Below are 13,467 nucleotides of genomic sequence, written 5' to 3' on the forward strand. Positions count from 1 at the left end.
GTATGAGTGAGTCAGTCGTACATCTTTTACTGAAAACCCCAACACGTTTGATTATTTTCTACTTTGGAACTTGGTTAATTGAAAAGATACTTACATGTAAATTGACTGCTATCAGTGAACGCTAGTACTCAACTGCTTCATTACTGGTCCTTACAACTGGTTCAACTCCGTTTCTAAGGATATTTGGGGTAAAATTGGACTTTGGACATGGATGTAAAGCAGGTGGTATCACCTCAGCTTTCAGCCACTGTACCAATATTTAATCCCATTCCTTCCAGTAGAACTCAATTTAACTAGCTCCAACCTCACTTGTGCCCCCTGTCCACGACCCGTTTCACCATCCAAATATTCATTGCCAACTAAGTTTTTTTTTAAAACACCTGCAGGCCATTTTGGATCAAATTAATTTGTGGGACTTCCAACTATTTCTGTACACTTTCATGTGTTTTTACTTCTGAATTCACACCAGAGTGTGGCCAAATAGTGACCGAAAATGGGGGTTTAATGGATGGAGGCAGGCAGGAAGCAAGGCTGAGGCATTGAATGAATACTTTTTACCTGCTTTTCCCAAGGTTGAAAATTGATAAGGAGAAGATATTGGATAGAGTGTCTGAAACTAAGAGTTGGTGAGGTCCCAGAACCCAATGTGTTGCGTTCAAATTGCACTGAGGGATGTGTGAGTGGAAATTGCTAGTCTGTTGACAGAGGCTATATAGCTTGTGGGACCCCACTCCACATCAAGCATGGCTGACCAGTGTGTTGTCCACTCACAACATTGGCGCGTAGGAAGGATTTTGTAAGTTGATACATAATTTGCTAGTTGTTCTTTGGCCTTCAACTCCTGGTGTGGGATTCGATCCCAAAGCTTCTGGGTCAGAGGCAGGGTTGCTACCCACTGGAGATGAGACTGTATCTGAAGAATTTTAGCACAGGATACGGATACGGAATGGCAATCCCAATCTGATTGTCTGAGGAAGTTCTGGCTCTATACCTTTGCATAGTTAACATTAACCCCTTTGTATTCCAGGAATCAGATTATTATCTGAAAAGGAAGAATATATGGGGCTTCGGGAAGAAGGTGGGGGAATGGTGCTGGGGCAATTGTGCTGTCAGTGTACCAGCATGAAGAGAATGGGCCGTATGACCACTGTCTGTGCTATAACCATAGCCCTGAGGAGGTGAACCACAATAATCTGACCTGTAGCTACAGCAGCATTTTTTAGTCATATGCAATACCCTTACACCAGCTCCCAAGTTGGGCCATGCATACATCACAGCCTGGTACAGAGCAACAGACCAGCAAGTTTGATTATAGGCTAGTGAACAGCAGCCACCTTGACTGATTTTCTCCTCCCCCCTCCAGGGAATGGACTTCGAGTCCAAACAGATATCAGCAATCACCTCAGTTATCACAAACTCTGAAATTCTCAACCTTGTCATGGTGATCAGCTAATCTCAGTTGAAGCAATGGTGGGCAGTACAATGGACCAGATAAAGAGAAGTAGAATTAAGAGAGGTTCCGCCTTCTGGTGTATTTGGAGACATGAAACTCGAGAGCAATTCAGTAAAAACAAACGCAACTTTAATCGTGGTGTGTGTTCACTCTCGTGTCTGCTGCTTCTCTGTTTCCCGTTCAACGGACAGGTTTTTCTGGCCATACGCACCCTGAGCGGACCTCTGCATGGTCCATGTTCTGCCTGCTGCGATTCCCAGGGCAGACGGGACAGGAAAATTCCGCCTTGCACCAACCACGCAAGTACACTAATGTGATCAAACCTCACAAGACTATGTCCTTGCATACGTTATTACAGCAGAGATCTAAAATGAGCTAAAATACAAATATGTAACACCCTCTTAAACAAGTGCCTTAACTCAAGGTGCCTCTTGCTGGGAATATACCTATACGGACATTGGTGAATTTGCTGCACTGCTCATATTCCAAGAACGGCTACTTGAATGATGTAGTGGAGGACTGTGAAACCATCTCACCAAAAAATAAGCTACTGAAATTTGATCAATCGTTCGATCCAAAACTAATGGATTTAATAATGTTCCACTGTACGGATTATTGACCTATAGTCGCAATAAACATCATGCATTCCTGCTCAGGTCAATCTAAACTGTAAACCAGCTGACTTAGTTTTATTAATCTTACTTCATACACATCCGACATCCTAACCCAAAATTGAGCATTCTTTGTTTTGTTTATATATGGTACAGTATTCGCATGCCACACCCAAGTGTCTCAGTTACTTATTTTCCTGTGCAGTGAGATCACCTTTTTAAATGCTTTATCTTAATAAGCAGGAATTTAACCTAATGAGTGATGCAGTGTAATAGCTTATCCCCCTGCATTTTCCTTGGCAAATCAATGTAACCTATCCACCTTTGGATTGTGGGAGGAAAGTGGAGCACCCAGATGAAACCCACGCAGACACGGGAGAATGTGTAGGCACCACATAGACAGTGACCCAAGGCTAGAATCGAACCTGGGTCCCTAGTGCTGTGAGGTAGCAGTGTTAACCACTGTGCCACCCAAAACCCTCAGTTACCTCTTCAATGGACATTTAACATAATCACATGGCACCATTTAAATAAGAGCATCTCAGGGTCGTCATAGTGTCCTGGTAAATGTCCATCAGTGAACCAGTACTGCTAAAACATAATTAAATATAACGTTATCTTATTTTCCATCTGGGAAAATCCACGGTGCAAATTGACCACTCTATTTTCCTATGACCGGAATTGACTACGCTTCAAAAGTCATTAATTAGTTTTAATTGTTTTATAACTCGAGGAGGTAGCAGGTGTGATATAAATTAAGTTTATTTTCTACAGCATCAATGGTGTACATAGGATGTAGGGGAGATTGTGAAATTTGAATTCAATAAAATCTGGAATTAAAGTCTAATAATGGCCATGAAACAATTATTGTCAAAACGCATCTGGTTCACTAATGTCATTTGGGAAGGAAATCTCCCATCCTTACCTGGCAAACGTGTGACTCCCGAGCCATAGCAATGTGGTTATTCTTAAATACCCTCTGAAATAGCCTAGCAAGCCACTCAGTTGAAGGGCAATTAGGGATGGGTGATAAATGTTGGTCCAGCCAACAATGCTCACGCCCAAAGCCAGAATCAAACCCTTGCCTCGGGCATTAGGGCAGTGCCAACCACTGTGCCATTCTCTGCTAGTAAGCCCTCTAGTTAGGGTTAACTATTAAGGTTTATACTTGAATAATGGCCAACTGGGTGGATATTAAAGGACACTTGGCATGCCCCAATGAAGGAATCAGGGCCTTAAGAAAAGTAGGTATGAAACCGAAGGAAAATGGACCAAAACTTTCAAGTCTTAAAAAAAACAGGTGAAATAGCGAAGTCATTTGAGTTGCTTGATATTATCTAAAAGCTATAAATTTTTTCTTTTTTTCAGAGGAACAGAAGAAAATGAGAGACATCAAAACTAGTCCACATTTGAAACTGTTTCAAGAATGTGTTGCCTGAAACAAAAACAATGGAACTGTTTATATATACAATTACAGACTTTTTCTAAGCATAGTAAAACATTTATGAGAGATGAAAAGATGCAATATTATTGAATGGACATATTTCAGAATCGGCATTAGTTTTGTTTGTTTCTCACTTAAAAGACTCAAAACCTTTTGGAAACATTGGAAAGATCTGAAATGTCTAAATGGGAGCTGGTTAAGAGAAATGTCGCAAGTGAGCTGTGCTCACACAGGCCCTCCACGCTCAGTGAGCATTGTGTTATTATCAAGGAATAAGAGACTAGGGGTGGAGCCCACTCTCACCATCCACGAGAATGCCAGCAGGGGCTCAAGATGCAGCGAAACCCAAAAGTCGCGGATCTCGCTGGCGAGATCATGACTTCTGATTTTTCACCCTCCCTTGCTAGTGACACAATCAGGTTCACGCCCATTTCATTAACCCACATCCCCTTTGCTGTATATTGCCCCCTGCCGTATATTCACATGGTGCAGTTTATAACAGGTTCATCCAGACATTAACCTGTCGTGGAGATTCCCCCCAGTTGTGCCAACCTGTGTTGGGGACAGTGCCAGGGAGAGACCGCAGTGGGATCCTCATGACTGGGGTTACCGGGGTTTGGGGGAGTTTCATTTGTATGATGTGGTGTTGGGGAGTGGACGTAGGAACTGGGGATGTTCTGATGATGGCCGTTTGGTGGGGATAGTGGCAGCAGGAGGTTCTTCATGTTCCCATTGGGAACATAACATCCCAATCTCCATACAGCCAGGTTTTGCTGGTGTGCTGAGGCCTGTCCCCCTACATGATGGTGTGGAGCTTGTCCAGCTGTTTTTTTCTCTTTATAGAGTAAGAGAAGATCTGGAGGGAAAATCAACGGAAACACACACTCTGCCAAATTCTGATTAGATTACCTCCTTTCTAGTCAAAGAACAATACCCTATCATTTGTCTTTTGACATTGGCAGCTGGAGGAATCGCTTGCCCTTGACTCTGACACATTTATAAATGTAAATGCAGCCTGAATCTGGAATCAGAGCCTGATAGAGGATAAGATGAAAGAAATGAGTCTTCAGGAAAGGTCGTCTCATTCAGTGTTACTTGGACTCAGTTAAGGCTCTGTTGCACAATTTACAGTTCATTGGTCTAGGGTTGGCACAAAGCCAAAACTGCTGCAGACACTCAATTGACTCCTTATGTAAATGCACCGTAAAAAAGGATGTAAAACTATTTTTCATAGGCTCAATGCAAACTGGAACATAAAAATGACGGATGCTGTCATATGGTAGATAAGTCATAATGCCAATTGTATTAATATTCTGAAGTTCTTGCTTATCTTGCAAGGAAAGGATTACACAATGACAACAGTCAAGTGTCCAGTTATATTGGGACAGCTAACCTGCAAATACAAACAACGTAAGTGTCTTTTGGAAAGGAGAAAAGATAATCAGCTATGCAATCTTATTATTATTTAGTTACCGTTCCTTCTGAGTTTCATTTTGAACTTTAAAGTGGTTGCAGGAATTGTCATTCTAAGAGATTTTTAAACACTTGCTTGTTTATTCTCCAAGCAGAATATTTACATATTTTGATAGCACATTTTTGCCGGAGATACTCTTGCATGTCTCAAATAAAGCTGGTCTTTATCAGTTTCAGATCAGTAAAAAAGCAGATATTTAAATAAGCTTGTTCATTGCATGGTTTAGCAGATGGCAGCTGGTTACAGAGTAGAATATGTAATCTCTCTGCTAATGGACAAGGGATAAAATAAAGCTATAGTCACACTGAAACATCAAATACACTTTCTGTAATATGCTTGTAAATTATTTTGTAAATCTAAGTGCAGACAATACAAAAATGTTGTATAAGGCATACTGCTTTCCCATTAAAACAATCAAATCTTTATAATAAAGCTCATTTCTACAATGACAATAAAGTTAGAAAATATGTTAACACTGCTGCAAATATTATCAAATGAAGAATGTGTGGAATTTGCATGTTCTCTCCGTGTCTGCCTGGGTTTCCTCCCACATTCCAAAGCTAAGAACATAAAAAGTAGGAGCAGGAGAAGGCCATTTGGCCCCTCAAGTCTGCTCCACTACTCAATAAGATCATTGCTGGTCTTTTTGTGGATTCAGCTCCACTTACCCGCCTGTTCACCATAATTCCTTTACTGTTCAAAAATGTATCTACTCTTGACTTAAAAACATTCAATGAGGTAGCCTCAACTAATTCATTGGGGAAAGAAATTTTACAGATACACAACCCTTTGGGTGAACAAGTTTCTCCTCGACTCAGTCTCAAATCTGCTCTCCCTTATTTTGAGGCTAATTCTAGTTTCACCTGCCATTGGAACCAACCCCCCTCTTTCCACCTATCTCTTCCCTTCATAATCTTATATGTTTGTGTAAGATCCCCACTCATTCTTCTAAATTCCAATGAGTATCATCCCAGTCTGCTCAGTCTTTCCTCATAAGCCAACCCTCTCAATTCTGGAACCAATCTAGTGAATCTCCTCTACACCCCTTCCACTGCCAGCGTATCCTCTCTCAAATGAGGAGACCAAAACTGTACACAGTACTCCAGGTGTGGCCTCACCAGCGCCTTATACAGCTGCAACGTAATCTCGCTGTTTTTAATCTCCATCCCTCTAGCAATGAAGGAAAAAATTCCATAGGTTGATTGGCCGTGCTAAATTGTCCCTTAGTATCAAGGGGATGAGCAGGGTAAATATGTGGGGAGACAGGGATAGGGACTGGGTGAAATTGTTATTGGACTTAATGGCCTCTTTCTGCACTGTAGGGATTCTATTCTAAGAATATATGTAAACTTTGGAAACACTTTGTTCCAAAAAATTTTTAAAAATAATCTACAGCTAAATATTATTGATACTGAAAGACAAATCATAGGGTATGTTTTTTTCTGAAAAATCTAAATCCAACTGGGATTTATTTTAAGAGATTACTTACTAAATGCGTACTTTTTCATTAGTGAATTTCAAAGTTGAGATGTCCAATTTTGAAAACAAAATATTTACAGAATTTAAATATTATGATTGAAAAGTCAGATGTTTATTATCAATCATTTTTTTATAGAGCCATTTTTAATAATTGCACTGAACATACAATTCATTTGGCACAAAAAAATGTTCCCCATAACTAAAATGAAACCCACTCAGTGTGGAGCTCAAGTCATTGGAAATGAATATGTTAAATATAGACTTGGAAGCCAGAGCACCCAGCTTACAACCTGCACAATTCTCCATCTATCAAAATGAACATTGGTAAAATCCCAGTTGCTGTTAATACTGAACAAGGCAAATTCCAGAGTGAAACCTGGTCTGATGGATCCTCACTTTTTAGAAATGTGGAGGAAAGTTACTATACAAATTCACAAGAGTCTGCTGCTGAACTTTTAACACAAAGGGCCCGATCCTCCCCAAAAAATTGACATGAACAATGGCGTAACTCACGATTGCTTTTTCAGTGGAAGTTCAGACCTGAATATGCAGAGGTCACAATTGTGAATATCATTAAAAACTCGGGGTGGTGGGGAGACCTATTCATGCTGGAATCTGATAGTTCCAGGCCTCTGTGCACGCGCAGTGGTCCCAAACAATCAGACTGCAGTTTGCTGGCCAGTGCGATCACTGGCCAAGCTGGGACCCTTGCAGTGCTACCCCTCGTGATACCCACATGGCCCAGTGGTGGCCTGCCCAAGCTTTCCCGGGCCAGCCCATTCTGGAGCATCACAATCTCTAGCCCCCTCCCCCCATCCCCGAGCACCACAAATTCTAGCCCTACCCCCGCCCCCCACCCTCCCCCCCCCCCGAGCAATGACGGTTCCCCCTCACCCCACTGTGGGAGGCAGACCCCCCTGCAGAACTCCCCCTTCAGCCTGCCCTAATCACTGGCCTCCCTCCAGCCCGACTGGTCCTATCTGCAGAGTGGCAACGGACTTTCCCCATGCCCACCAATCACGTCTAGGCCCTGCCCACAATAGGCTCCATGCCCTTGGCCTTGCTTCTTAGCCTCATCCCATAGGCCCTGCACCCTTGGCACAGCCCGATGCCCAATGGGCAGTGCCAAGGTGCCCCCTAGGCACGGGCACTTTGCCCCTTGGGCAGTGCCAGAAGGCACAAACTGGCACTGCCAGAATACCAATGCCTAAGGGGCACCACCCCTCACCGCCCAACTCCCTGTGGGGCCCCAATTCCCTCCCTTCACTCCGGCAGGGTCTCCCACTAATTCCCCGCAAGTGGGGAGCTACTCTAAATCCTGCTGGAGTGAAATACTCCTGGCAGGGTGGGAGATGTTGTCAGACCCAATAATTGCATTTAAATATGATTAAAAACAGATTTAAATCACTTACCTCTCTTCCCGCCAGTTTGCAGCGCAGTCCTGACTGCGCCTGCTCTCCAGGTGGGGGAGACACACACGCGTCAGGAATGCATACACGAATCCCACAAAACGCGCGCATCTCCCAAATTGACGCGTCAAAAAACATGGGATGCGTTGGGATGGGAGAATTGGGCGCAAAGACTATAAGATTTATGAAAACAAGAAAAGTGAACTTCACTGACTAAAAGATCTCAATACAAAGGACAATTCAAATTTCTACTATTCCTTTACACCAGCAATATCTTGACAGACACATAAACCAGTGAAGAGTTATCACTGGCTTGACACAAAAGATGGGATTTTCCTGCCACGCTTGTCCCAAAACCAGAAAATCCCACCCAAGGTCAACGGACCTTTCCATGGTCTGCCCCCTCACCTGCTCTGATTCCTGTGGAAAATTCACCCCAAGGGCTTTTCTCCCTTGGGACTGGCACAGTTGCAAATAGTTTTCTTCTGGTGAACTGCCTGAACGTTCAATCATGTTCCTCACCCAATTCATATTTCTCCTCAAAACACCCAAAAAACACACTCTAAACTCACTGGGCAGAATTCTATGGCTTTTTCCCCCCATCGAGTGTTGCCTCAGGTGGGAAAAGCGAAGGCTAGTCCATTTGTTGCCTTGTTGGCTTTTCCCACTCACAACACCAAACTGGTGGGATGGGCTCCACACCATCAACCTTGGCCCCTGACAGATCAGTTTGGTGCTTTTAAAGTACGCCCCGATCTGAATTAAAAATCCCCTCAAGGAAACAGAACACCCCCTCCCCATGGACTCAGGACCACCTCCAAGGGAGCCCACCCCCCCCCCCCCCCCCCCCGCCACTCCCATCTCACCCTATGCCTTCCCAATGGAAGACCCCAATGGACCTAACCTCTTTCCTGCCCTCCTCCCTCACCCTGAACCCCCCCAATGGAAGCACACCCGGGCAGTGCCTTGGCATTGTCCCCAGGGAAAGTGCCAGGAGGCAGTGCCTGGGTACTGCCTAGGCATGAACCTCTTCTGCCTGGGAGCTGTACTTACCTCTGCATCCTGGCACAGATCGTTTGCCAGGTTACCCATAAGTCCAGCTCTGTTGTAAACCACACCAGTGTAATGCCGGGGGAGGAGAGGGGGTTGGATTCTTCACATGAAGGAAAATACAGTGGGAAAACCAGCCAGTGACATTTAAATATCTGATAATGGGTTCTGGACCTTTCATGGTGGGAATCCCATTACATCATTGATGGAGAACAGGGACAACGTCAATGGGAAATTCTATTGGCATAAAAATGTTTGGGGACTGCTTTCAGACACTCCGTAACCACCAGCTTTCCCGCCCACCAAAAATGAGGATGGAAAATTCCTCAGCTATAGAGCAAAAAAATGATTTGTAAATTCTATCTTCCAGTAGCACCTCTGCTGAACTGTTCACTTTATTGAGTCCTATAACCGGTTATTCAACTACTCCTGTTCCAGCAGCCTTGCCTGTCTTCTCTCTCTGACACAAACTCCAGGCAACATTAAAGCTTTTGCACTTTTTGTTTTCTTTCCAGAATCACTGAACTTTCAACCCCTCTTAAACTAACTCTTGACCCTCAGGGTTGATAAGACCTTATTTGAGAAGTGCAAATACAAATGAAACCAAAAGACCTGAAACGTTTTAGTCACAAGTCTAAAGACTCTCTGACACCAAGGTTCATCAGCAAAACCCAAATGAACTGAAACCATTTTTACCTTTCTTATCATACATATATGTATGATACAAATTGAATTCAAAATTATACATTGTTCATAATAAAATCAAAAGTTAGAAATGTGAGCTGTGAAATCATTCTGACCTTCACTCTTCATTTCCATCATGCAGGCACCCTGCTAGGATCCTATCATGGTTTTGGGAGGCAGAGGAACGGTTGAGAGCAGAGGTGTGGGTTGGACACGGTTGAGTGCTCTGTCAAGCACAGTTGAGGGAGCATGGGTGGTAATTTTGGTTGAGGAAAAGCGCAGACATGTGAAATTAAAACAGAAATTGCTGAAACATAGTCACAAATACCTGAAAAGGAGAAAAGATTGAGTTATGTTTCAGATCAATAATTTTTCAGAACAATCATTCCATTTGCTGATCTTGCATATTCCACAGCTCCCTCTCATGGAGATTGCACATATCATTCAATTTAACTTTTTTTATTAGTGTCACAAGTAATTAACAATGATAATTAACACTGCAGTGAAGTTACTGTGAAAATCCCCTAATCGCCACACTTCAGCGCCTGCTTGGGTGCACTGAGGGAGAATTTAGCATGGCCAATGCGCCTAATCAGCACGTCTTTCTGATTGTGGGAGGAAACCCACGTAGACATGGGGAGAATGTGCAGAATCCACACAGACAGTGACCCAAGCTGGGAATCGAATCCAGATCCATAGCACTGTAAGGCAGAAGTGCTAAGCATTGTGCCACCATACATTTTATGTTGAACATAATTAAATAGAATCTGCAAAACACACACTGGCCATTTGGCCCAACTGGTATTTATGTTCCACATGAGTGTACCAAGCAAAATTATAGCGAAGACAACAAGTTTATGATGATTAAAAATGGCAAATTCCATTTCTGTCCCATGGGATTTCTGTGATTTTTACCAGTACGTTTGGAATTACATCCCTCTATTAGACTATAAGACAAAAGGAACAGAAGGAGGCCATTCAGCCCATTGAATCTGCTGGCTTATAATGACTTAAGTCAGTGGCAAGGGAAATCCCGCAACTCTGAATTGAAAGTTGATTATCTTAGCTTACACCACAATCCATTCACTCATCAACCCCATTTTAGTTTAGAACCGTTTTTCTAAACTAAAAAACAGTTTAGAAAACTGTTCTAAAACAGTTTTAGAACTGACCTGTTCATTGTGCAACAGCGCCTCAATTTCAAAATTTCCATCATTATATTCAAGGCCCTTTGTGGCCTTTTCCTAACTCTGTAATCTCCTCCAGTCAAGCAACCCTCCAAGTCCTCCAACTCAGGCCCCTTTGACATTGCAATTTTCATCTAAGGAGGGTTAGGAAGGGAATAATTATAGGAGGATGGGCTCTTACCTGTGTCACCAGTAGCTCAATTGGTAGCATCTCTGACTGGGCTTGGGATTCAAAATAAAGGTTAGCACTCTAGAGTAGTGCCGAGGGAGTACTGCATTATCAGAGATGTCATCTTCCAGATGGGATGTTAAACTGTCAACTTGGATCATTGTAAAAGATAGCGGGCGGAATTTTCACACCAACAGGATTTTCTGGTTCCTATGCAGTGAAAGGAGATTTCACTGAAAGGCCCAGCACCAAATTCCTTATCCCCGCTTACAGCAGCAGCTGCACATAAACAGCTGGAAAATTCTGGCCCTACTATTTTGAAGATAGTGTCTGATCCAATATTTATCAACATCACAAGAACAAGTCATTATCACCTTTGGAAATTTGCTGTGTGTATGTTGGCTGTGATCTTTCCTACATTACAACTGTAACTACATTTCAAATGTACTTAATTGCTGGTAAAGTAATTTGAGACATTCAGTGGCTGTGAAAGCACTACATCTTTTTAATTATTATTTGCTCCTGGGACATGGGCATCAGTGGCTAGGCCAACATTTATTGTTCAACCCTCAAGAGTCAAATACATTGCTGGTCTTGCATGTTCCACAGCTCCCTCTCATGGACTAGTTGATTGCTCGTATCAATTCGATTTACATTTTACACTCACCTGATGAAGGAGCTATGCTCCGAAAGCTCAATGATTCCAAATAAACCTGTTGGACTTTAACCTGGTGTTGTGAGACTTCTTACTGTATCCACCCCAGCCTAATACTGGCGTCTCTATCACATTGCTGTGGATCTGGAGTCACATAAGAAGAACAGATTTCCTTCCTAAAGGACATTAGTGAACCAAATGGGTTTTTAGACCAATCAACTCATAGTCATCACTAGACTTTTTAATTTCATATTTTTATCGAATTCAAATTTCACCATATGCCATAGTGGAATTTGAACCCGGGACCCCAGGACATTACCCTGGGAATCTGAATTATTAGCCCAGCAACAATACTACTACGTCACTGCCTCCCGTAAATGCTAGTCTTTCTTTAATTGAAGGTGCAACTGAGCAGCAATAGGATATCTTACAATGAAGATGAACACTTAGGAACTAAGATAACACATTGCAATAACCCTTGCCATGTTACCTTGCTCCTGATTGCTCACCTCCAACATCCACGTATCCCACCACCTATTCTGCATGTCTACCAAGGAACTGAAGTGGTTTCCCCTCATGTCTGATGACTGTCATTCCTCCACAATTGCATTTTCTTTCCAAGAACATGGTCCAGCTTTTGGAATGAGAATACAGGTTGAGGAAGTCGGCTGTTTGGCACAGTGTTTAATTTAGTGGAGATGTCTGCAGACATCCAATAGTGGAATAATGGAATAAGAATGTGTGTGTGTGTGTGTGTGTGTGTGTGTGGAGTACACAAGATGTCAAATGGATATTAACTATCACATTCAGTCACTGTTTACACTTTGAGAAAATGGTAAAAAGTGAATTGAGTTGAGCTTCCATCATTCTTTGGCTCGGATTTCAAGGTTATAATGACAGCAAAACTGTTCGTGCACACGCTCATTACTCTGAGGGGAGCTTTCCACCCCACTCTTTGCGGGTGGGAATGGCTGCAGAGATGGAGAATGGAGGAGGAGTTCCAAAATGGGATTTCCCCACTCGATTGTCTCTGCCCACGCTGTCAGTGACATAACGAGGGTTATGCCAAGCAATGATGGGAACCTCATTATAGGAACATAGGACATTACAGGAACATAGGAATTAGGAATAGTGTAGGCATATTCAGCCCTTTGAGCCTGCTCTGCCATTCAATCAGATCATGGCTGATCTCTCCCTGGTCTCAAATCCACCTCTCCACCTGTTCCCCATATCCCCTTATCCTTTTTAATTAGAACTATGTTTATCTCCTTCTCAAAACATTTCAACAATTCAGACTCCACCACAGAGTGGGACAGCGAGTTCCACAAATTCACCACGCTTTGTGAGAGGTAGTTCCTCCTAAGCTCAGTTTTAAATCTACTGCCTTGCAACTTATATCTGTGACCTCTTGTTGGAGGTTGACACATGAGAGGGAACAGTTAGTCTACATTTACTTTATCAATGCCTTTTAAAACTTTATATATCTCAATTAAATCCCTGTCATCCTTTTAAACTGCAACAAATACAAGCCCAAATTGTTTAATCCTTCCTCATACATGCACTATAATATATCACCATACACGTAGCAGACCTCCCAACTGTAACATCCCCCATTACAGAAGATGAGATACAGAGTACAGGAAAGTTTTACCAGGATGTTGCCTGGTGTGGGAGGCTTAGCTATGAAGAGAGATTGGGTAAACTGGGGTTGTTCTCCCTGGAAAGATGGAAAATGAGGGGAGACCTAATAGAGGTGTATAAAATTATGAAGGGCATAAATCGGATGAACAGTGGGAAGCTTCTACCCAGGCCGGAGGTGACGATCATGAGGGGTCACAGGTTCAAGGTGAAG

General features: G+C 42.8%; 1 protein-coding gene across 3 annotated transcripts in view; it reads left to right on the plus strand.

Moving 5' to 3' along the window:
* The window catches only part of LOC145352570 (inverted formin-2-like), a 71,898-nt gene extending 66,489 nt beyond the window's left edge, over positions 1–5,409 (plus strand). For all 3 annotated transcript variants that reach the window (XM_080202603.1, XM_080202605.1, XM_080202604.1), the window contains exon 23: positions 3,433–5,409. The gene's annotated coding sequence lies outside the window, so the exon portion shown is untranslated. The remainder of the gene's footprint in view (positions 1–3,432) is intronic.
* Positions 5,410–13,467: the final 8,058 nt, after the last annotated feature.

The sequence above is a fragment of the Carcharhinus amblyrhynchos genome, chromosome 14 (genome assembly GCF_965287045.1).
Source record: "Carcharhinus amblyrhynchos chromosome 14, sCarAmb.v2.hapA, whole genome shotgun sequence".
Taxonomy (NCBI): Eukaryota; Metazoa; Chordata; class Chondrichthyes; order Carcharhiniformes; family Carcharhinidae; genus Carcharhinus; species Carcharhinus amblyrhynchos.